A 24,203-nucleotide genomic window follows, 5' to 3' on the forward strand; every position below is an offset into this window, starting at 1 on the left:
TTGTTTGTTTGTTTTCTTTTTTTTTTTTTTGCGGTACGTGGGCCTCTCACTGTTGTGGCCTCTCCCGTTGCGGAGCACAGGCTCCGGACGCGCAGGCTCAGCGGCCATGGCTCCGGACCTAGCTGCTCCGCGGCACGTGGGATCTTCCTGGACCGGGGCACGAACCCGCGTCCCCTGCATCGGCAGACGGACTCTCAACCACTGCGCCACCAGGGAAGCCCTATTTTATTTTTTTGATGGGTCATATGGTAGTTCTCTTTTTAATTTTTTGAGGAAATTCCATAATGTTTTCCATAGTGGCTGCACCAATTTATTTTCTCAACAACAGTGCACAGGTGTTCCCTTTTCTCCATAATCCTGATCAACACGTTATTTGTTGTCTTTTTTTATTATTATTAATTTTTATTGGAGTATAGTTGTTTCACAATGTTGTGTTGATTTCTGCTGTACAGCAAAGTGAATCAGCTACACGTATACATATATCCCCTCTTTTTTGGGTTTCCTTCCCATTTAGGTCACCACAGAGCATTGAGTAGAGTTCCCTGTGCTATACAGTATGTTCTCACTAGTTATCTATTTTATACATAGTAGTGTACATATGTCAATCCCAGTCTCCCAGTTCATCCCACCTCCCCCTTCCCCAGCTGGTATCCACACATCTGTTCTCTACATCTGTGTCTCTATTTCTGCTTTGCAAATAAGTTCATCTGTCTCATTTTTCTAGATTCCACATATAAGCGATATTATACAATATTTATTTTTCTCTTTCTGACTTACTTCACTCTGTATCATCAGAGATTCTTATTGTAGTTTTAAAACTATCTATACTGTCTTAATAAGTCACATTTTTCTAGTATCACCACTTTCTCCAGGTTCAAGAATTGAGACCTGGGTAAAGCAATCACAGTGTTCCTTTCAACTAATTTCTAGTGTTTGTTTCCCACTCAGTTTAAAATGGAATATTTTTTTAAACTGGAATATATTTTGACAGTCTGGGATTTAAAACTTTTTTTAACTCCTAGAGACCAGCCCTGAAAGATCTGAGATTTTACTTAAGAGGTTAAAATAACAAATACCCGCACTGAATAGCTCCTGGAGAACTGGTTAGTTTAACTTTTTATGCTGGCTGCCCAAGGTGGTCTGCTTCCATCTGTGGGGCACACACTTTATTGTAGAGCTCAGAATGCATACACTTCATCCAGTCATTTTCAACATGCACGAGGGTAGTAGATAGCTCCATTAGGCAATGTCAGAGATGATAAATGTGTCCAAATTACTAGCCAGAAATGCTTAGTAAGCATCAGAAGATGGGTTCTGCTTTCCCAATTATTAAGCAGATTATTCAGAAATACTAAAACATTCGTTTTTCATTGCAGATTGTTGACCAGAAGCCAGGGACAGCTGTCTTCCTGTAATGCCCCATGGCGACGCCCACAGGAAATTTTCCCTTCAGCGTTCAACCCACTAAAAGGTATGAAAGGATGTGCAGTCATTTAGCATCCTTGACATCTAGGATTTGACTGAAAGGTTTTATGCAGAGAAACCCATGGATCCTGGAAGGTCAGTTGTCTACCTTTAGGTGAATTTGTTTCAGTAATATCAAATTGTCTGGTTTTCTCTGCATAAAAATAATGAAATGGTCACAGCATGTGTATGCATTGTCTGCATAAATGTATCGTAGGCCATCTGTATGCATCTTTCTGGGAAGCAGGCCTTGGATCTAAGTCATGATAAATTTAAAATATGGCATTTTCCACGGAGCAACTAAGCCCGTGTGCCACAACTACTGAGCCTGCGATCTAGAGCCCATGAACCACAACTACAGAGCCCACGTGCCACAACTACTGAAGCTCATGCGCCTATAGCCCATGCTCCACAACAAGAGAAGCCACTGCAATGAGAAGCCCGCACACTGCAGCAAAGAGTAGCCCCAACTCGCCACAACTAGAGAAAGCCCGCTCACAGCAACAAAGACCCAACGCAGCCAAAATAAATAAATTAATTAATTAATTTAAAAAATAAATAAAATAAAATATGGCATTTTGCTTTGATTCTACAAAAGGTAGAGTGGAGAAATTAACCATCTTTAAGGAACAGTTTTTGAAAATGAGGTCCTAGGACTGTCTGCATCAGAATGATCTGACTTTAACAATTTTATATTTCAGAGTTTCACCCCAGGTAGGGCCTGGGCACCCTGCTTTTTAGCAAACACCTAGGGGATTCTGATACAGATGGCCCCATCATCTCTCATCTAACAAACACTACCCTGAGGAAACAGCAGAGGACTCCGTCAGAGGAACTGAGCTGTATTCTCCCCTTGGTGGAAGGACGGAATTGAGCATTTCCAATACTGAATTATTTTAGGCAGAACTAGTCATAAAAAGGACTTAAGGGCAGTTAGTATCATTACTTTGACAGCTGTCAACTTATTCATCTTTTCTCATTCTGGCATTTCTTCAATTTTTCTCCATGATGAAATGAACCCTTGTGGTCTAGCCATGGACCCTCAGTTATTCTCATTTATGGCTTTGTAGCTCATTAAAGAGCAGAGAGCTATGCATCATCATAGGGGAATGAATCATTAGGGAATGATTCAGTTATCAAATGATTATCCTTTTATTAGTAACTAATAATGTAATGGTGTGACTAGAATTCTAGCTGGATTTTCCCTTCTGACCACTAGAATATTTTATTTTATTTTTTAGTGCTTTCCTTTTTTAAAGTTAATTACTTTTTTTTTTTTTTTTTTGGCTGCGTTTTGTCTTCATTGCTGTGCACAGGCTTTCTCTAGTTGCAGCAAGCAGGGGCTACTCTTCATTGTGGTGTGCGGGCTTCTCATTGCGGTGGCTTCTCTTGTTGTGAAGCACAGGCTATAGGTGCACAGGCTTCAGTAGTTGTGGCACACAGGCTCAGTAGTTGTGGCTCATGGGCTCTAGATTGCAGGCTCAGTAGTTGTGGCACACGGGTTAGTTGCTCCACGGCATGTGGGATCTTGCCAGACCAGGGCTCGAACCCGTGTCCCTGCATTGGCAGGCGGATTCTTAACCACTGCACCACCGGGGAAGGCCCTAGAATATTTTAAATAGAAAGCGTACAATAGGAGGTATAGGAAAAATATAGGAGGTATAGGAACATTTGCTTTGAATGATTTGAAACCATTTCTTACGGAACTAGTATAAAGTAGGTAGAGTTCCTATTTAATGCTTTTCTTATTGCTTGGGAATTCCTCAATCTCCTCATCAATTCCTTTGATGAGAACACACAGCTGTTGTACTCCTCTGCTTGCCATCAACCACGTGCCCCTCCTCTTCACTAAGGGGTCTCCAACTAAAACTTTCTCTACACCAGAATTTGTTCTACTGTCAAACTGTGCCTATTCACTTATTAATAACAATGCAGAAATTATCAATTAAATATTATCAAACAAATCTAGCAATACATCAGAAGAATAACTCACCAAGTCCAAGTGGGTTTCATTCCAGAGATGCAAGGGTAAGTCCATTTTAGGAACTCTATTAACTTAATTCATTTTAATAGATCTTGTAAGAAAAGTCATCTAATATTACCTACACTGATGCTGGAAAAGCTCTTGAAAAAAATGTACATCTATTCTTCATAAAAACTCTCAATCCCTAACATGACTGAGTAGATCTGTCTTAACCTGGAAGCCTTCATCATACTTAATGGGAAACCACCAGGATTATTTCCACCAGAGTCAGAAACAAAGGATATTTATTTACTCACACTTCTCTTAAGAGGTCTTGCAGTAACTGGTAAATCTTGTGGACTTTGGTATTCAACTACCACTACCAAGGTTCAAATCCCAACCTTGCCACCTAGAACCTGTGTGACTGTGGGCAATTTACTTAATATTTCTCTGCTGAGTTTCCCTTTCTGTAAATGGGGTAATGATAATACTTACAATCTTAAGGTTGCTTGCTATGAGGTATTAACAGGTTGATAGGAACAAAGTAATTGATAGGTGCATGTAAGTGTTTTGTAAATATTAGCTACCATTGCAATTATTTAACATTATTTCTGAGGCAGTAGACAAACCAAACAGAAAGAAGAAGGGATTTAGAGGTGTTAAAAGAAGAAATAAAATTATCTACATTTTAGTTACTATAATTGTAAAACTTAAAAATCCAAGAAAGTACTGAAAAACTACAACAAATAGTAAGAAAATTCTTTAAATAGCAGGGTATAAAATTCACATACACAAATCAACAGAGCTCATGTGTTTGAAGAAAAAAATGAATGAAAAGAAAGGCATAGCATGTTCCTGCATGGGAAGACTCAACATCATAAAGATGTTAATCCTCTCTAAATTAAGTTATAAGTCTGACACTGTCATTAATAAAATACAAGGAATTTTTTAAAAACTGGATAAGTTGATTCTAAATTTCATGAGCAGAACAATCATGTGGGAAGTTACAGGGAATTCCTGGAAAATAAGAGTGTAAGTGGTAATTTATTTCACCAGATGTTAAACATTATATAGTCTCAATAATTTTTAGCACACACATAGACAGATTGACTGAATAGAATCTGAGCTTGAAATGAACCTGAACTCATACAAGAATTTAGCATACAACAAAATTGTCATCTAGAATCAGTTGGGAAAAAAGGAACTATTCCCCACTTGCAAAACAAATAGTGATGGGGTAACAGCCATATGGAAAAATTAGAGGCAGTTCCTGTCAAGAACTGTGATGAGTCTGAGATTTTACCCTGCTTGTAAGCTAACAAGTTGGCCTGCTAGGTTTTCATAGATGCTGTCAGAAGACATGAGACTCCTAGGTCAGAGACAAAAGATTTTCTTGCTCATGGACCAGCAAGAAGCATGAGCTTCACGATTGTGTTAGTTCGTCTTGCTCCCTAGGTAATGCAGAGTTTGATCCAGATGGAAGCTGCATGGGTTTGTGTCATGGTTGAGGAACTCTGAGCGTAGGCAATTCTCTATCTTATAAGGGGACTGCTAGCAAATCTGATCCAAAGGGAAACATTACCTTTATCACGCTGGACAACAAACAAATCTGCCCTTCGACATGGAGGAAAACACTATTTCTATCTCCCAAGGCTGATTATTATACAAACATCCTTGAAAAGATAGTTCAGAACAAAAGCTGTCACAAGATGCACAGAAACATGAGAGATCCATGGAGAATCAACTCCCCACAGACCCTTACCTTTCCTTTATACCAAGATAAATTCCAAATGGATCAAAGAAGTAAACGTTTACCAAAAAGTAAGCAATATAAGAATGATAAAAAGAGAGAAAATCCTCAGAATGGTAAAGGCCTTTATAAACTATAACACAAAAACATTAAACATAATTTTAAAGTACATGCTAAAATCAAATAAAAGAAAGAAACTTGGAAAAAGAATTTGCAAATCATATTATAAACACATAGCTAATTAACTTAGTGTAGCAGTTACAAATAAGATGCTGAATGAAAAACCAAAGACCAATAGAAAAAGGGACAAAAGAGTTAAATGGTTCACCAGAAAAGAAAATATAAAGGGCTCCTAAACATATGAAAAAAATTTCAGTTAAAATACACTGACAATATTTTTCACCTATTAGATTGGCAAAAAAAAAAAGAAATTTGATAATACACTGTGTTGGTGCTATGCAGTACAATAAGGTGTATATGCTGAACAAGCCCATCTATTGGATTGGCTACAATATTACTGTTTACAATTTTGAGCCACAAGAAAGTGTTGTAGCTATTTCTAAAAATTAAATTTAAAAATTTTATTCATAATTACAAAAATAAAAACAACCCAAATGTCCCTGTATTAGTCTGCTGAGGTTGCTGTAACAAAATCCCACAGACTGGGTAGCTTAAACAACAGAAATTATTTTCTTGCAGTTCTTGTAGATGGAAGGTCCAAGATCCAGGTGCCAGCTGATTCAGTTTCTGGTAAAGACTCTCTTCTTGGCTTGCAGATGGCCGCCTTCTCTCTGTGTGCTCACATGGCCTTTCCTCAGTGTGTGTGCTCAGAGAGGGAACTCTTGTGTCTCTTCTTCTTATAAGGGCACCAGCCCTATCGGGTTAGAGCCCCACCCTTTTGACCTCACTTAACCTTAATTAAGTTTATAATCAATTTAACCCAAAGGCCCTATCTCCAAACACAATTATATTGTGGGTTAGGGATTCAACATATGAATTTTGGGGGGGACACAATTCAGTCCACAGCAGTCCCTTAACTGGGCAATGAATAAACAAAATCTGGTACCTCCATACAGTGAGATACTATTCAGCAATACAAGTGGACAAATTATTGAAACAGAAAGTAACATGGATGAATCTCGAATTATGCTAAGTGATAAAGCCGGATTTACAAGGCTATATATTATATGTGCCCATTTATATGACATTCTGGAAAAGACAAACCTATCAGATCAGAAAACAGATCAGTGGTTGCTAAGGAATGGAGAACGGTTTGACACAAAGGGATATAGAGGAATTTTTTTGCTGTGATGGAAGTGTTCCATATTACCTTGTTTGTGGTGCTGGTTACGTGACTGTGTTTATTTGTCAACACTAACAGAACTGGACATTAAAAGGGCTAAAGTTTACTGAATCTAAATTATATTTAGTTTTAAAAATGAAAAAAGCTATTCTGTATCCTATACCCTATTAGTTTGTCATCAGACTGTAAGGTTATAATGTCTAATACTGATAATAGTTCTTTCCTACTAAGGATTTCTTATTTTTGTTTTTTGAATTTAACAGAGCCTTTCAGAGAGAGATAATGACGAAAAAAAAAAAAAAAGAATCTCAGTGAAAGTTTAGGGCAAGATTTTTTTCCTGTGGGTTAGGGTGTCCTTTGTGTAACCCCACAAACAGAAAGTCACTAAGTGAGCCTCCAAGCCCACGAACTAATATTTTTGCTATCAAGGTTAAAGTAGAAATCTGTGGAAACAGCCCTGAGCTTTCTTTCTGGGGGCCAGTTTTTTAAAGAATGGACAAAGGCATCAAAGGCATTCAGAGAACATGAGCCCAACCTGCTGTGTCCTGTAGCAACACCTGCTCAGAGGAGGAGAGTTGGGTTCTGTTTCACAATTGATGTCCCCTACCATGTGTCCCCACCTCTCTCCATTTTCCTGCCATCTGCCCAGTGTCCACACAGTGACCAAATAGCATTTCTGCCATGCTTTACCATCAACAAAAGAAAAATAAACTGGTGAGCAAAGTGCTTCCTTATAGCAACATCAGAATGTTTTTAAACACCACCAAGCAGGAAATAACAGATGAAAGTCACAGTCTCTAAAGGAACTTCTCTTAGAGAAAAACAGTAGCACAGTATTGATAGGCTGTCAGTTAGAGGAAGTGGCAACTATGCAGGCACATTCCCTAGGGAGTGTCTCCATTTATTTGATATGCAGTGAAATTTGTTTAAAATATTTTATCATCAGACTAGAAATCATCAGACTGAAAAGGTCACCTGTCCAGGATGAAAACAAAAACTACTTTCCTCTAAAATAAAATCTCCCACCCTACTCCTTACCCTGAGATTCCTTTCATCACTTCCCCAATAGTCAGCTTTACATCCTGTGGAAAGAGGGGTGTGAGTCTGTAATCCAAAATATTTCCAAGTTGGAGGATCAGTGTGAAAAGTAGATGGGAGTGGGACTGGGGTTGTGTAAATGGGTACAGTTCTTGGAGGAGCGCTGGACCCCTGTTCTCTAGCACCTGAGCCTCCAGCCCTTACTGTGGGTCTGAGGTCTCTGTTCCTTGGGGCCGGCCTGATGGGTAGAAAGTGCAGCCACTGTGGAGAGTAACTCTGCAAGATAGCTGGCGGTCAGGTAGCTGCGCATGTTCACTGCTGCTCTGTTGCTGCAGCTGCAGAAGCAGCTCTGCACTGCCTTTGTCAGGTCTGGGCTGCCCGATGAAACCCACGGAAATATCTACTCCTCTCCACCCCTCTCAGCCAGTCACTCATCCCTATTTTTAGGATTCCTTAGCAACTGAGCGGCCTGTTATTCCGTAACTAATATTTTGCATTCCTGATTCCATTCCTACAGTTATCACCCCCTCCTTCCTCCTAAATGTATGCCATATTGTCCCTGCAAGTTCTCCCCGTGAATGTATGTCTTATTGTTCCTGCAAGTTCTCCAAGGACAGGAAAAGCACATTCATCAGGATCTGCTCTGTGCCTCATAACTCCTGGATTCACGAAATTCTTCCTCTGTCAACCCTAAATTCCTTCTAATGAAGTTGAACCCTATTCCTCGCTCTCCATCTTCATCAGAGATGAGGAATAGCCAATCAACATTCTCTTTGTAATAAACTTTCATTTTGCTTAATCCGAAACAAGAAAAGCATGATATTTTAAAAAATCAGTTATCTGCTTTTGAAGAAGTCAAAGGGCAAGGAGCTGCATCTGGCCCACTCTGCCCCACTACGGGAGGAGGTCAGGGGAGAATTCCTTCTTTAAGTCACCAGACCTAAGGAATACTGCCATTTTGTTGTAAATTAAAGCAGCATTTGTGCTACTGTTGCAAGATGTTATAACACAATGGAGTGGGGGGAAATCTCTGCCTTTTTTTTTTTTTTTTTTTTTTTGCAGTACGCGGGCCTCTCACTGTTGTGGCCTCTCCCGTTGCGGAGCACAGGCTCCGGACGCGCAGGCTCAGCAGCCACAGCTCACAGGCCCAGCCGCTCCGCGGCATGTGGGATCTTCCCGGACCGGGGCACGAACCCGTGTCCCCTGCATCGGCAGGCGGACTCCCAACCACTGCGCCACCAGGGAAGCCCAAATCTCTGCCTTTTTAAACTTAGGATCATTTATAATCATTAAGTCTTGGCAGGTCTAGTCCCCACCCATCACTCCCTCTTACTAACAGCTTGTTCCTATTCTTAGCTTGGTGGGAATGTTTGATTATGTGATGTATTTGGGGAAAATAAACTAGAGTCACTGAACGTACAAAGGAAGAAGCTCATTTTGTAGATATTTAAATTAAGATAATGCTAACCTTAAAAAAAATAGTCTATCTTCACAATAAAATCCAATTTTAAATGTATCATATTTATTATGAACATTTCTTTCTAATGAAAAAAAGATTCTATTTGTCTTTTACCATGAGAACTTGGCAATAGCCTGTTCTATAGTGAGCTTCAACAAATACCAATGTACTTTCAAGTTGGACAGTGTGGGTTCTAGGCTCACTGATAGGGATTTTGTACTCCTGCTTTTCTGTGGCAGCTGGTATGCTCCACTGAAGAATTTTTCCTCAGTGGAGGCTGAAGCAGGACATTCTTTGGGGCAGGCCCTTCATTTTCTTGCCAACTCTTTGAAGCTTTGCCCAGTGCAAAGCTCACATCACTCTAGTACATAGTGGAATGACAAGATGGAATTTGCAGTAGCATGAGCTCTGTGAGCCCAGGAATTGTAAACTCTTTGGATATAGATTAGAATAATACCTTCACTAACTAATACCAACACTAACTTCAGCCTAGTAAACTAAGATCGAAAATTAAAGAAAGATGTGTGGTATTCTTGGTATATTAGAGCCACTGATTGCCTCAAAGAGCCCCCTTTTACCCAGAATATTACATGCTTCCTAACAGCAATGGAGGAAGTCACCATTATGACTCTTACCCCTAAGATTAAGGTATGTGTAGATTTCATACTTCACTCTATAATTTTGCCATCAGAGTCTGTCTTTTAGACATTGTCATCTGCTCTTAGTAAATGCTGTGGATAAATGTATTCTAACAACTTCATCCACATTAATATATACATTTTCCTAAAAAAATTATTTTAATTCTCACGTATACTTACTAAATGATGTGAATAACTTTTATTGTTATCAAAGATAAGCCAAAAAGACTACTTTTGCGTCAGCTAGCTGTATGTTTGAACAGAATTATTTGGCAATTTGCCTCAATTTTCAGAATCACATTGATCCAGCTGACACTCTGGTAATTTTAGTCAAATGCTGCTTGGGATGACCCCGCCCAAATGGTTCACTGGGGACCTTAGGGACCCAGAAGTCTTTTGTCCCCTAAGTCTAAAAGCTTTCAGCCAAGGAGCTAGAGGCAGAAGTGGAAACTAAACCAATCCATGCTACCACCCTCACTGCCACCCTGCCCTCTGCAAGCTTTTCAGTCCAGGACAAGAGTCCATCTGAGATCTGGCTTGTTTCCTTTGTTTCAGAAAGCACCAAGAAAGGGAAGCTCTGTGCTCTCTAGGGATACTCTTCCTAAATTCCTAGCATCAGGATTTGATGGTTCTAAGTTCAGGAATGGAGCCCGTTCCCCCTCTTCTCTTCCCCTGTAACTTTCTATCTCCTCCAGCAGGAATAAATGGTGGGCATCATGTTTCTCCAACCTCAGCCAGAAAGTAATTAAATACTGGTACCCAAAGGGGCCCTTTTGTTCTTTTTCTAAAGGCAAGTCCAGCATCTTCTGTGTTTAATACCTGAAAAGCCAGTTTGTAATAGAAATTTATGGGTAATACACCTAGAAACAATACATCCAAGTAGTTCCTTATGGTGAGATTTTGCCAAAATGTTCTATTTCATTCTTATGTAACTCCTATGAGCTAATTTGTGAAATAAGATTTTGGCCCTAAGCACATTTCTTAGAAGTAAATAAGGAATTTAGGTAAATATTATGCAAGTTACTTTGAGCTACTACTCCTGTATTCCCTCCACTATCAGTTTTAATAACAGTTTTTAAAATACCATGTTTTGAAGGGAGCTTTATTTTTCTCAGCTCTGTCTCCCATCTGCTACATTTAGTAACAAAGCCATAATCTGGGGTTTATGATATTAATTGCTGTGGAGATTAATGTAATGCTATGCTCTTAAGGTTTTACTGAGACAGCATGGATGAGTAAAGGGGTTTGAAACATAAATAATACACTACAGTAAGCATTTGAGAAAAGTAAAACATTTAATAAATAGATTCAATTTTAGAATTAATATGTACTCACCTTTGTACTCACATATTGCTTGGTTGCATGTACAATTTAAAGGATTAGGTCAAAGCAAATTCTGTTTGAAAAAAAAACCTATTACTTGTGAAATGAAACTGCACACAAAAGAAGAGATGATGTTATTGTATTTCAAAGTGACCTCCATTCTACATCCCAGCATAAAATATTTTTACAAAGATAATTGACCTCTCTTCCGCCTCAGAATACTAGATTAGTGACACCTGGTTATGGTGTGTGTGTGTGTGAACAAGTATAGGAGGAAAGATAGCCCTGTAATAGAAGACTTTTCTTGCTTCAATAATAATTTTCTTAAAGCCTTTTATTCCTGCCACTAGAGTGAAAGGAAACAATGCCTCTCTTTCTTAGCACCTGCCTGCCTTCCCATTCCCTCCAGTTCAAGGTAGAAGAAGAATAGGCCTGAGCCTTCCTCCAAGCTTCCTGTCTCAGGAATTTACTAACCCCTGGGAACTGGTGAGCAAATTACAACATCCATGTTCAACAACAACAACAAAAGGAACCTCTACCCTTATCTTGTGCTATATGCAAAAATAGATCATAGACATAAATGTACAACCTATAAACTATAAAACTTCTAGAAGAAATCATAGGAGAAACATTTTGACCTTGAGTTAGACAAATTTTCTTAGATATAGCACCAAAAACATGTTTTATTTAAAAAACAACTGATAATTTGGATTTCAAAATTTTAAACTTCTCCTTTTCAAAAGACACCACAAAATGAAAATACAAGCTACAGACTGGGAGAAAATATTTGTAAAATGCATGTCGTTTAAAAGATTTGTATCCAGAATATGTAAGGAGTTCTCTAGACTCAATCATAAAAAACAAGTGCCACTACACACCTATTAGAAAGACCAAATCTGGGACATTGACAACACCAAATGCTGGCAAGGATGTAGAATAATGGGAACTCTTATTCATTGCTGATGGGGATACAAAATGGTACAGCCACTTTGGAAGACAGTTTGGCAATTTCTTACAAAACTAAGTTTTGTAAGTTTCTTACTCTTACTATACAATCCATTAATCATGCTGGTATTTACTCAATGGAATTGAAAACATATCCACACAAAAACCTGCACACAGATGTTAATAGCAGCTTTATTCATAAGTGCCCAAACTTGGAAGCAACTAAAATGTACTTTAGTAGATGAATGAATAAATAAACTGTAATACAGCCATATAGTGGAATACTATTCAGCACTAAAAAGAAATAAACTATCAAGTCATTAAAAGACATGGAGGAAACGTAAATGCATATTACTAAGTGAAAGAAGCCAATCTGAAAGGGCTTCATACTGTATGATTCCAATCATATGACATTCTAGAAAAGACAACTCTATGGCAATAATAGAAACATCACTGTTTCTTGGGAAGGGGCGGTAAAGGTACAGGCAGAGCACAGAGGATTTTAAGGGCAGTGAAAATACTCTGTATGATATTCTAATTATGGCTATACGTCACTATACATTTGTCCAAACCCACAGAATGTACAATACCAAGTGTGAACCTAAGATAAATATGAACTTTGAGTGATTGTGATGTGTCACGGTAGTTTCATACTTGGTAACAGATGTATGTACCATTTTGGTGAGTAATGCTAATAATGCAGAAGCTGATTCATGTAGGGAGGTGCTTGAGGATATGTGGAAAATCTCTGTACCTTCCTCTCAATTTTGCTGTGAACCTAAATCTGCTCTTCCAAAAAGGTCTTTAAGTAAGTAAATAAACAAGTGGAATTATTCATAATCATTCTAAACTAAAAACAACACAAGTGTTCCTCAACCAGTGAATGGGTAACAAACTGTGGTACTGTATACTGCAATCTGTATACTGCAATAAAAAGAAATGAACTACTGATGCATGCAACAACATGAGGGAATCTCTAATACATTATGTTAAGTGAAAGTAGCTAGACTCAAAAGTCTACATACTATATGAGTCCTTCTAAATGTCATTGTGGAAAACAAAACAAAACCAGAGGGATAGGAAACATTGGTCAGCACCTGGAGATGGGGAGAGGGGTTGATCACAAATAGGCTTAAGTGAATTTGGGGGGATGATGGAACTATTCTATATCTTGATTGCAGCGGTAGTTACATGACTAGAACTCATAGAACTGTACTCATAGAACTGTACTCTATGAGGAATTTTACTGTGTATAAATTATACCTAAATTTTTTAAATGTTAAAAACAAACAAACAAAAAAACCCTAAAACAACCTCTGACCCAGAGTTGGTATGGTCACTGTTGACGGAGACTGCTGGCTTCTTAGCTCTCTACAAGTGGGGTTGCCAGCTAACCCCACACATGTTTTATTTCAGGCCACATGGGTTGTGCAATGGTTTGTCTCCTTTCTCGTAGACAGCTGCTGACTGATGTTGAAAGACAAGACAAGGAGAACTTTCTCTTTCCTTTATTTCTTTTCCATTTCTTCCTCCCCTTTCTGCTTTTCCCCCAGCTCTTTTCTTTCACTCCTTTTCCCTATTGATTTATCAGTCTGTGCCTAGCTGAAAGAGATCTGCTGGAGGCTATGGTGAGTGGGGCAAAGGGAAGCATTTGCTCTGAACAGAAGTGTATTAGTAAATGATTAACAATGAGCTTTCTGAAACACACACATGAATGCACACACAGATTTATTTTAAATTCTACTGATATAAAGGATATAGAACACATAGTTTATAAATAATAATAGAATATACATTATTCTTTAGTGTGAATTCCATATAGCCAATTGATTCCCAGTGAATGTTTCATTGATTTTTGCTGAACTTTTGTATCTGTAGCCAACATACCATTGTAAATAACAAACAAGTGTAGTTTTGACAAGAATCCTGGATCTTATTTTCACTGACATTAATGATTAAGATGAAAGTGAAACAACAAAGATATGTGTTGGAACTTGACTCATTATTCATCAATGACCTGAGTGACTTGGATGAATTTGATAATGGTTTTTGAATACTGGAGGAATAGTTCCTTGAACTTTGTGCTAGTCACAATGTAACAGCTATAGACACGACATGTTTTTAAGTTTAATCTACAGTATTAACATTTTCTCCATCACTATACAATCAACAAAACAATAAATTGAGCCCAAATTTGGAGCATCCTTCTATTTCCACGGTTTAAATACTCTCACACTGAACAATTCCAAACTACCAACGTGAAATCACTGGACAAAGAGAAGTCCTCCAGCACACCATTATACACTATTTCCACCATCCAGATACAGTAGATGGAAACAGCATCAGGAACACAGGCAACAGCAAAATGTAGTAAAATAAGTTAAAATGATGAGTTTTGAGTATAACCTTTGCTCTGAGTGTAATTTATTTAATTGAAAGCTTACATCATCAAATTTTTAATAATGACTGTGTTTAAGAACTAGCTCACAAAATTCCTGAAATTTAACAATCAGTTTTCTAGCACTTCTTTGAGCTGGCTCCAGCCCATTAAGTATCCGAGTGCAAGGCTATGGGCCCCTGCCCCACCACAGATTCTGTAGCAGCAGAGGCAGTATGAAGGGAGAATGGGTGCAAACCTATGTTGCTTCCCCAAGCGCCACTACCCTCAAAAGCAGCGAGGGCTGCTTTAGCCTTGTGGGATATTTCCCTGAGCCATTCAGACTGGTTGTCAGGGCTAAAATATCAATGTCATCAGCCACATCTTAAACTGTGTGAGAAAATGGATGTGGATTTCAGTGGCATAAATGGTTTGGTGTTCTTCATTAAATTTCATCCATTAAAATATTCTCTTGTTGCTAATGAGGATTTGTTGTTCAGGGCAAATATATTATTCTGAAATTCCTTTTATTTTTAAAGTCAAATATGGGAAGATAGTCATCAAAATGTGAACAATTATCTTGGATGGTGAGGTTTCTTTCCTTCTTCTTGCAATTTTCTGCGGTTTACAAATTTTATACAATAAACATGTAACACCATGGTAATATGTAAAAAAATTGAGACAGATCTTTGGTAACTTGATATTTAAAAGTGTATTGATGTTATGCTTTAAAGACCAAAAGAATAAGTTGCATTTTCGGTAAAAGAATGCCCCTGGAAACAAACATTACTATGTCCAGTTTCATTTAAAAGCCAGATGTCCAGGAATTGGATATGGCTAATTATCAATTTCTACCCAGATGGAGTGTTTTCTTTTTTTCTATCATTAGATGGAAAAACACAGACTCTCTGGCTGCTTACTTTATTACATTTAGTCACTTTAGTTGGAAAGCTTTAAGGAATAGGTGGAGCTTAGATAAATGTCAGTTTATTCTATTATGAATGAAAAGTTGAAGCAGGTACAAGAGATAGAAGGCAAAGAGTTAAAATGTGTAATTAGTTATGTGATGAAGATTTTTAAGCCTGCTCTTTGTCAAATTCCAGCAGTGTTAGAAATGGAATATATCCCTTCTCATGTATTAATCTTCTTCCTGTATTAATCTGTTGCTGTGTAACAAATTACTCTAAGACTTAGCAGCTAAAAACAATAGCTATTATTTCACAGTTTCTATATGTCAGGAAGTTGAGCATAGTTTATGAATTATGTGGCTCCCTGTAGCTCAAGGTCTTTCTATGAAGCTGTTAGCCAAGGCTGTGGTATCATCTGAAGGCTTGACTGGGAGAGGATCCACTTCCAGGCTCACTCACATGATTGTTGTGGGATTGCATTCCTTGTGAACTGTTGGACTAAGAACCTCAGTATCTTGCTGGCTTTTGGCCAGAGGCCTCCTCTGTTCCACGCCATATGGGTCTCTCAATAAAGCAGCTCACAACGTGGCAGCTGGCCTCCTTAGAGCAAACAAGCAAGAGAAACATCTAAGGTATGATATTTGCTTCCTGTCTTTCAGGGCTCACTGTTCTCCACTGCCAGGTGTCCAGTGCCTCAAAAACAAACAAACAAAAACATTGCTTCACATATTTCATCCAGTTTGGGGTTGTTTAAAGCTTGAGGGTGTACCTGGTACTTATTACTCCATCTTATCCAGAAGTGGAAGTGTCTGAAAATCTTTATTAATAATCCTATCATACTTCTCTGCTAGAAACAAATTTAATTTAATTTCTTATATTTTTATTTTTGTAAGCATAAGGTAATGTGTTTTTAAATTATTCTTATTGATTAAAGAAAAACTACCAGCACAAAAAGTAAAATTAGAAATCAATGTCTTAATGAGATGGACTGGGGGAATTAATAGGGCATTAATAAATGTTAAATTATTCATTTGCTTGGCACTCAGGGCAATGAATCATTGAGAAATGCTTGCTTCTCTTTGGTAAAGTGGTGGGATAGCCATTGTGAAAATGGAGTTGAGAAAGAGAACCAGTATGACTCTGGATGCCTTCTCAGGCAAATCAGTTTTAGAGACAAAGTCATATGAAAGTTGTTGATCTGAAATCACTTCCTTAAAACCATCCCTTACACATATTATTATTTCCCACATGTGCCATGACATAAAAATGGTTGGGAAGCACTAGTGTTGACAGTGCTCCATATCCCATTTCTGTTTGTAACTATGACTGGCTAAACTGTGTCTTTGCTAGACTTCTCCAAGAAGAACTAGCAACCACCTCTGCAGTGGTCCTCCGCTGGAGTCTTCCTCCCCTTATGTTCTGGACTGGAGTCTTTCCTCCACCTTGGTTCTTCTGTCACTTCCTGTCTTACAGATACTTGTCAAAAATCTCTAATGAACTGATGGAACACTCTCCCATTCTCAACATTCATGGATGTTTTCCCTTTTATGTACACTTGGTCAGGGAGCAGGTCCACGTTTTGTCATGAATAGGTTTTGGATGTGGACCTTGTCAAATGCTTTTCTGAATCAATTGATAATGATCATATGATTTTTCTTCTTTAGCCTATTGATATGTAGATTACATTGATTTGATTTTTTTAAAAATGTTAAACAGTCAGGCATACCTGGAATAAGTCCTACTCGGTCATGTATATTTTTTAATACAGTGTTGGATTTGATTTGCTAATATTTTGTTGATGATATTTTCATCTAAGTTTAAGGGAGATGGTCTGTAGTTTTCTTTATTGTAATGTCTTTATCTAATTTTGGTATCATAGTAATACTGGTCTTATAAAGTGAATAGAGAAGTGTTCCTTCCTCTTCTGTTCTCTGAACAGATTGTATAAAATTGGTGCTCATTTTTCTCAGAATACTTGAAAGGATTCTCCATTTCTTTTTCCAGGGAATTATAATGACAAGTTCAATTTCTTTAATGGTTATAGGACTATTCTATTTCATCTTGTTTGAGTTTTGGTGGTGTGTAGAATTGGTCTATTCTGAGTTGTTGAATTATAAGTTATTGGTGTCTGTGATATTCCCTTATTACTCCTTTAAAGGCTGCAGGAACTATAATGATAAACTGTTTCATTACTGATATTGATGATTTGTGTCTTCTCCCTTTGGCAGTCTTGCTGGAAGTCTATTAACTAGCTCTTTGTTGCATTTGTTTGTTTTGTTTTATTTTGTTTTCCAGTGTCATTGATTTCTGCTCTTTCTTTTTTCTAGCTTCTTAAGGTTATTGATATGAGACTTTCCTAATGTAATCTTTCTAATTTTTCTGAGTAATATTTAATGCATAAATTACCTTCTCAGCACTACTTTAGCTGTAACCCAGAAATTTTGAAATGTTGTATTTTTATTTTCATTCAGTTCTGTGTATTCTTTTTTTTTTTAATATTTATTTATTTGGCTGCGCTGGGTCTTAGTTGTGGCATGCGGGATCTTTGTTGCTGCATGTGGGATCTTTAGTTGTGGCATGTGGGATCTTTAGTTGAGGCATGCGAACTCTTAGTTGTGGCATATGGGATCTAGTTCCCTGACCAGGGATCGAACCTGGGCCCCCTGCATTGGGAGTGCAGAGTCTTAGCCACTGGACCACCAGGGAAGTCCCAGTTCTGTGTATTCTTTTAAATTTCCTTTGAGACTTCTTCTTTGACAAGATGTGATTTTTTTGTTTGTTTTAGGCTGCACTGCATGGCTTGCAGGATCTTAGTTTCCTGACCAGAGACTGAACCCGGGCCTTCAGCAGTGAAAGCACAGAGTCCTAAACACTGAACCATCAGGGAATTCCAAAAAAGGTATGATTTTAGAGGGTGTTGTTTAATTTCCAAGTATTTGGAAAATTTCCTGTTGCCTTTCTCTTATTGATTTTTAATTCAATTCCATAATGGTCAGAGAACATACTTTGTATAGTTTCAATTCTCTTAAATTGTTAACATTTGTTTTCTGACCCAGCATTTGGTCTATTATTGGTGCTTGAAGAAAAAAATGTGTATTCTGCTATTGTGGGTAGAATGTCTATAAATGTCATTTAGATCCTGTTGGTTGATTATGTTGTTTAGGTCTTCTATATGTTTGCTCATTTTCTGACTCTTAGTTCTATCAGTTGCTGAGAGGGGGATGTTGAAGTCCCCAGTTATAATTTCAGGGATCAATGTTTTATGAGAGATCAATTTTGGAGTCCCTGTGTAAGAGAAAAAAATAGAAAACTTGAATACAAATTTAAGTAAGAAGTAAATATTAATTTAGAATGAGAAAAAATCACAACAAATTATACATTTGGAATGCTAACATAAAATCCACAAATATCACAAAATCCAAAAAACAATATAGTATGTTTATTATTTTACTGCCTGACATACTTCTATAATACTTTTTCCCTACATTTTTTGTCTGGATTCTCTTTACTTGCCTCTGCATATGACAGTGATTTTGTTTTATCATATTTGTATCAGTTGAAAAGATCATTCAGTGTTTCTTCAAGTATGGTTGATCAAAAAATTTTTTATTACTGATAAGTTTATTTTTTAGCTTGATAACTTGTAATTTTTTAAGATTGTAGTCACATTTGGGGACGCTTCTATTAGGTTTCATTTATAGGAGTTATAAAATTTGGAAGAATTTTCTACAGACTAGCTTCTGGCTCTGTACTTCTGGTACAAGGGCCATAGGATGTGTTCATACTGCAGCACAACCTCTGGCCCTGCACCTTGGTGTTACGATACTGGGAAAGTCAGACAATGGCTGGAGGAGTATTCCTGGAAGCTATTCCTCTGCAAGGATGGCTAGCAATAAAATACTACTCACAGAAGTGACTGTGAATCATATAAATATTCTCCCACTCAACTCTAACAAATTGTATCCCAAGCTCAACTTCCCTTTAACTGGATTCCAAAATGACTCCAACCACTCTAATACTACCTGACACAAGGAGAACTGTGATAGAGGGGAAATCAGAGTAGGAAGAGACAATGCCCTTAACCAATTGTGGTTGAAATATATTACTTTTGCAGGTTTTAGAAAATCGTACAAACACATGAACATATTGCTAAGGCACCTTCCAGGACCTTGGAAAGGGCCTGTGCAAATGGGCGTCTTTGGAGCCTAACCTTCATTAGTTTCATTGAAAATTAAGCCCTGCTGACATTTTAATGGGATACAGAGAGAAGGGAGGTAAACACTTGTACTTAGTCTGCTATCTTGAAGCAGAAGTTTCTTGGATGTCTTTTTTTTTTCTTAACTATTATGAAAGTTTCCCAGTATACCCAGAAGCACTGAGAATGGTATAATGGATATTCATGGTTCTCATCAACCAAGTTCTAAAATTATCAAATTTTGCTGATCTTGTTTATTTGGATGCTTCCAGTTCAAGACATTGTAGGGCATAGGTACAAAGATGAATGAGACATGGATTCTGCCCTCATGTATGTACCTGGTGAAGAAGATGAGGCATGAGCCCTACACACCATGTCATACTGCCCAAAGGAGAACCCGGGACCGTGGAAAGAGAGAACACCTTCAGCCAGGAATGACCAGTAAAAGCTTCCAGGAAGAAATGGGCTACTTAGGAAACAAGTACATTTTTTTAACTTGTTCAAGCTAAGACAGAATTGAAGTATCTGAAATACATATTTCTGATTTTTCACTCTAGAATGTTCCTCTTGGCTTTCGGGAAATAGTTCAACCTCTTTGCTCTTTATCTAGATCTCTAATACTCAGATTCATCCAGATTTGAGTAACGTTTATTGAATGCTTGGTAGGTGCCATGCATTTTCACATACAATATTTCATATAATCCTCACAACAAGCCTGAGAGACAGATACCATCATCCCCATCCTTGAAGATGAGAAGACAGATCCAGAGGGACAACCTGCCTAAGGCTGCACAGATAGGAAGCATAACTAAAATCCAGGATTCTAATTCCACTTTTAGTATTCTTGAAGTTATACCTGTATCTGCATGGTACTTTCCTTAAACTTTTCAAAGGATTTCCCCAGTTCAGAAACCCTCTGTGGTTCCCAGTCACTACAGGATAAGACTGATAATGAAAGTCCTTACACTACCATTTCCCTTTCTCTACAATCCAGTCTTTGTTTTCCTTCAACTTTGTCTTCCATTCACAAGACTGCATCTGAACCCTCTTCTGGTGTCTGGGAAGTTGCCTTCCTCATGAAGCAGAGCCCACCTCTCACAATGGAAATCCAAAGTCCATGCGGTCATTCTCCCAGCCTCCCTATCAGTTAGAGCTGTGCTGTCATATATGATAGCCACTAGCCACACGTAGCTATGGAGCACATGAAATGCAGTAGCGTCACAGGTTGAAATGATAATATTTTGGATATATTGGCTTAAATAAAATATGTTGTTAAAATTAATTTCACCTTTTTCTTTAATTTTCTTAATGTGGCTCCTAGAAAATTTAGGATTATGTATATGGCTTGCATTATATTTCTATCGGACAGCATTGAGCTAGAGTGTTAACACAGGACTGGGTTGTGTCAGTCATTTGTCCCCAGGCTTGGGACTGACAGCTAGCATGGTGAAGTCACAGTGACCCTCTGTTCTAATGAGAGTAGTGGCAGCGATAGTAACTGTATCTGTTTCCAGGGGCAGCAGTGACATCATCCAGTGTCTAGGTCAAGTGCTGTTGGTGGTCCCAGGTTTGGTTATCTGTATCCAGCAGTGGATACCGGGGTGGCTCCTCAGGACCAGTTCTGGGCGTAATGTTGAGTGTTGCTCCTGTATATCCTACAGGCACCCAATATTCTAACGAATGCCTTTTCTGCTAAGGTTCTTCATGAATTCTCTCCTCTCCACCCCAGTCCACAATGATTCTTCTTTCACATCAACAGTGAATCAGATCCAAACTATACACTTGACACTTGACCTGTGCTAGTTATATTATCACAGGAAAGTACCTTTCTCCTTAGCCAGACTGTAAAATTCCCCAGGGCAGGAACCCTGGTTTTTTTTGCATAATTGTTTCTCAGTAGCTGTCAGGTCATCTTGGTTATGTCATCTCTGGAGGAATACTTGTTAGCTATCGCTGCAGAGCTCTGAGGTAGACAGAGCAGCTATCATAATTCCTGTTCATGCAGATCAGGAGACTTGCTCCGTGGGGTAGAGGGACTGGCCCCAAAGTCCTGCAGCAGGTTGCTGCCAAATTGAGACAGTAACCCAGAACTCCTCACTGCTCATCCCCACCTCTTTCCTCTACTTCAGGCCCTAGCATATACATATATACATGTGTGTGTATATATGTACACACACACACACACACACACACACACGATGGTGTATTTGTTTCTAGGGCTGCTGTAACAAAGTGCCACAAACCGGGAAGCTTAAAATAATGGGTATTTATTGTCTCACAGTTCTGGAGGCTATAAATCTGAAATCAAGGTATTGACAGGACCATGCTTCCTCTGAAACCTGTAGAGAAATCCTTGCTTGCCTCTTCCTAAATTCTAGTGGTTGGCTAGCAAACTTTGGTGTTCCTTGGCTTGTAGCTACATAACTCCAATCTTTGCCTTTGTCATCACATGGCTTTCTCCCTGTGTGTCTCTTTCTTCATATGGCTGTCTTCTTATAAAGACACTAGTTATTGGATTAGGGGTCCACCCTACTCTAGTATGACCACATTTTTTTTTTTTTTTTTTGCGGTACGCGGGCCTCTCACTGTTGTGGCCTCTCCCGTTGCGGAGCACAGGCTCCCAACGCGCAGGCTCAGCGGCCATGGCCCACGGGCGCAGCCGCTCTGGGGCATGTGGGATCCTCCCGGACTAGGGCACAAACCCGTGTCCCCTGCATCGGCAGGCGGACTCTCAACCACTGCGCCACCAGGGAAGCCCTAGTATGACCTCATTTTAACTTAACTAATTACATCAGCAATGATCCTACTCCCAAACAAGTTCATACTGGTTAGTACTTGAGATTAGGAATTCAACATATCTTCTGATGGGTGGGAGAATATTCAATCCATAACAGATGTTAACCATAAGAGGAGAGAATACCATAGTAACCAAAGACATTGCCTTGATTCCAGGATTTATTCCGAGGAGGAATCATACTACAGTGGGGTAGAAGGTGGAGGAGTCTTTTTCGGTATATATTCCCACCCACTACTTGGTTTGCTTATGGACTAACTGGGTTTGGTTGACAAGTGAGTGTTATTGTGAGTTAACAGTATACAAACGATGGTGTATAATTCTGATGAGTAGATGGGATAAGTGACTGTTGCAGTAACCCTGTCACTCTTTGCCAGAGAACTGTTTTTGATGACTAAAGTATTACTTGGAACCTAGATGAAAGAGTTAGTCATACAGTAACAAGCCTAACTGAGGGGATGCAGCTAGCATTTAGGGAATGCACCCATTTTTCTGTATCTCCTCTTTGATCAAGCATATAAAAGTTATTAATAAAAAGAAATACAAATTTTAAAAAGACATGAAAAGGAAATGGTAAAATGAGCTCTGCTCTAGTCTGAAAGAAAAGAATGACAGCAGTTTCCAATCAGGCCCTTTGTTGAGATCCTGCACAAGAATAGCAGTATGATTGGGATTCTTAAGTGGCAGTAGCTGAAATCGCTAATGAAAGCCTGCTAATGACACAGACTCAAATCACCAAACAAACCCATCTCGAAATCCAGTTTCTCTAGATGGGAAGGACATGGGCTTTAGGCTCGGCACTATCTCTTAATGTAGAACACTGGGCAAGTGACTTAATCTCTCTAAAGTTTTCTATGTATAAAAACAAGGATAACTACCTAGCAGGGGTGTAGTGAGGATTAAGTGTCTAGCAGAGTACACAGCACATATAATAGGTGCTCCATTAAATTGAAGCCTTTGTCCTTCTAGTTCTGCAAATATCAATATATGCAATACAGGGCTTCCCTGGTGGTGCAGTGGTTAGGAGTCTGCCTGCCAATGCAGGGGGCACGGGTTTGAGCCCTGGTCCAGGAAGATCTCACATGCTGCGGAGCAACTAAGCCCGTGCAGCACAACTACTGAGCCTGAGCTCTAGAGCCCTTGAGCCACAACTACTGAGTCCACGAGCCACAACTACTGAAGCCCATACACCTAGAGCCCGTGCTCCGCAACAAGAGAATCCACTGCAATGAGAAGCCTGCGCACCGCAACAAAGAGTAGCCCCGCTCGCCGCAACTAGAAAGGCTGCGCGCAGCAACGAAGACCCGGCGCAGCCAAAAATAAATAAAATACATTTATTAAAAAAATATGCAATACAATCTCTGCCCACTACCCCACCATCACCTACTCTTTTTCATCTCATTCTCTTTCTCTCCCTCTCTCCCCCTCTCTCTCTCTCATTCCTATTTATAATCTAGCAGAGGAGACATAAACAGGAAATGACTTGCATTTAATTTTAAAAGCCAACAAGTGCAAAACAATGTAGTATACCATTGACTATTTAGGTGCTGACAAACTTCCACATTCACGAATACAACAAACATATTGAGTGACCACCCATGCCAGGCATGGAGCTAGGCATGGGGTATTCACTGGTACATGAAACATCTTCCCTCTCTCGTGGAGTTCACAGTTTAGTGGGGAGCCAGTGAAAAATAATGAACATATAATTTAAAAATATGTTGAGTGCCCTGGAAGAAATGATCAGGTGCAATGATGGAGACTAATGAGAGGGCAGGAGGGAGACTTAGTTTAGGAAGGATAGCCTTTCTGAGGTGACATTTAAACTGAAACATGAAAGATGACAAGCTAGATGTGTAAAGAACCAGAGCAAGGGTCTTCAAGACAGTGGAATCAGCACGTGCAGTGAGGCAGTCAGGAGCTAGAAGTGACTGAGGAGGAGTAGTTCGGGCAGTGTCACCGAGACAGAGGGGCCGCTTGGAGTAAACTCCAACTCTTACCATGGCCTCAATGCCCTACCTAATTTGGCCCCTGCCTCCCTCTGAC

At 38.9% G+C, this 24,203-nt stretch overlaps 1 long non-coding RNA gene and 1 other non-coding gene across 2 annotated transcripts in view; one reads left to right on the forward strand and one right to left on the reverse strand.

Moving 5' to 3' along the window:
• The window catches only part of LOC132422144 (uncharacterized), a 67,841-nt gene extending 49,226 nt beyond the window's left edge, over nucleotides 1-18,615 (forward strand). Inside the window, exons 3-4 of the long non-coding RNA XR_009518815.2 lie at nucleotides 1,377-1,471; nucleotides 17,954-18,615. This is a non-coding gene — a long non-coding RNA (uncharacterized lncRNA). The remainder of the gene's footprint in view (nucleotides 1-1,376; nucleotides 1,472-17,953) is intronic.
• TRNAG-CCC (transfer RNA glycine (anticodon CCC)) lies at nucleotides 17,802-17,874 on the reverse strand. The gene has a single exon. It is a non-coding gene; the product is annotated as a tRNA-Gly (tRNA).
• Nucleotides 18,616-24,203: the final 5,588 nt, after the last annotated feature.

This window comes from Delphinus delphis, chromosome 3, assembly GCF_949987515.2.
Source record: "Delphinus delphis chromosome 3, mDelDel1.2, whole genome shotgun sequence".
NCBI lineage: Eukaryota > Metazoa > Chordata > Mammalia > Artiodactyla > Delphinidae > Delphinus > Delphinus delphis.